This window comes from Lipotes vexillifer, unplaced genomic scaffold (genome assembly GCF_000442215.2).
Source record: "Lipotes vexillifer unplaced genomic scaffold, Lipotes_vexillifer_v1.1 scaffold1161, whole genome shotgun sequence".
NCBI lineage: Eukaryota > Metazoa > Chordata > Mammalia > Artiodactyla > Lipotidae > Lipotes > Lipotes vexillifer.
In genome coordinates this window covers 605,131-606,451 of record NW_006780142.1, presented here as the reverse complement: position 1 = coordinate 606,451, position 1,321 = coordinate 605,131, and the positions used below count along the sequence as shown (strand labels likewise).

The 1,321-nt window shown below is 43.8% G+C and overlaps 1 non-coding gene across 1 annotated transcript; it reads right to left on the bottom strand.

Annotated features, from left to right (window-relative positions):
- Positions 1-371: 371 nt before the first annotated feature.
- On the bottom strand, positions 372-444 carry TRNAG-UCC (transfer RNA glycine (anticodon UCC)). The gene has a single exon. It is a non-coding gene; the product is annotated as a tRNA-Gly (tRNA).
- Positions 445-1,321: the final 877 nt, after the last annotated feature.

Below are 1,321 nucleotides of genomic sequence, written 5' to 3'. Positions count from 1 at the left end.
CAATTGGACGGTGTTCTGGGCTGGAGGACCCCCATGTGTGATGGGGCCCTTCTGTCTGTGACCCCCCTCCACCTATGCCTTCAGCTTGGGCTGCAGATTAGAGCACAGGGAGGTTCCACATGGAGACTTGGAAGCACAGTGGAATGCCCATCTCCATAGCTCACGAGCATCCCCTATACTGGACAATTCCCACACACACAGAGATTATTCCTCATAAGTCACCTTCACATGAAGTCCTTCCTGGTCCCCAGCAGAAAAAAAAAAACCTCCCTGGCTCGAGGTTTCAATCCCCTTCCTCTGCCTTTTTTCTCCTTCTTTACATATATCTTTTTTTTTTTAAATTTTTTGGCTGCGCAGCATTGGGATCTTAGTTCCCTGACCGGGGATTGAACCCGTGGCCCCTGCATTGGAAGCACAGAGTCTTAACCACTGGACCACCAGGGAATTCCCTTTTGCATTTATTTATTTATTTAGGTTCTTCTTTACATGTATCTAGGTACTAACTATTTTACTTATTTAGGTTGTTTATTGTCTTTTCCCCACTAGAATGTGAATTCCAAGAGGGCCTTTTACTCCTTGGATCACGGCTCTCTTCTCAAAGAACAGTGGCTGGCACTTGGTAGGCACTCAATATATACTTCTAGAATAAATGAACTATGGAGGGAAAGACCTCCGTACTTGCTTTATTGTTAAGTGTGAGCAGCTTTTAGTGGATTTAACTAACCACAGTTTGTGTCCAAATTACAAGACTGAACGAGGAGTGTTCTAGCTTATGCTTATATATTTCCAAGGCCTGATGGGGGAGTTTCATGAGTAGACCTCCGCAGGTGGGTGACTGCTTCTCTAGGCTACCCAGTGAAGCATCTGTCACACTATAAGCATTTTATCATTTTTGAGAATTGATTATCTCCCACTGCCAAAGCCAGTATGCTTAATTACTTTTGAAGCATTTACCAGTGTACAATATCTAAGGGCTTCATAAATCAACCAGAGGTGGATTAGGTGCCTCCAGCACCCCTAAACTAACACAAGAAATTGCTCAACGAGGACAGAATAATAAAGCCCAAATTAAATAATTCTCACTATAAGCTTCAAACATAGCAACCTAAGAAGATGCATAGCAGCAGAAGTAAATGTTTGAAGAAGGCCCAAGAGCTCCACTAACACCTAAGAGATTGAGCAGCGAATTCTAATCTGGTCTATTATCTTAGTGTTGCTAACTGATCAATGGCAATTTGGCCAGGCAACACTGATCAGGTCCATTTAAGAAATATTGGTGAGGGGGCTTCCCTGGTGGCGCAGTGCTTGAGAGTCCGCCTGC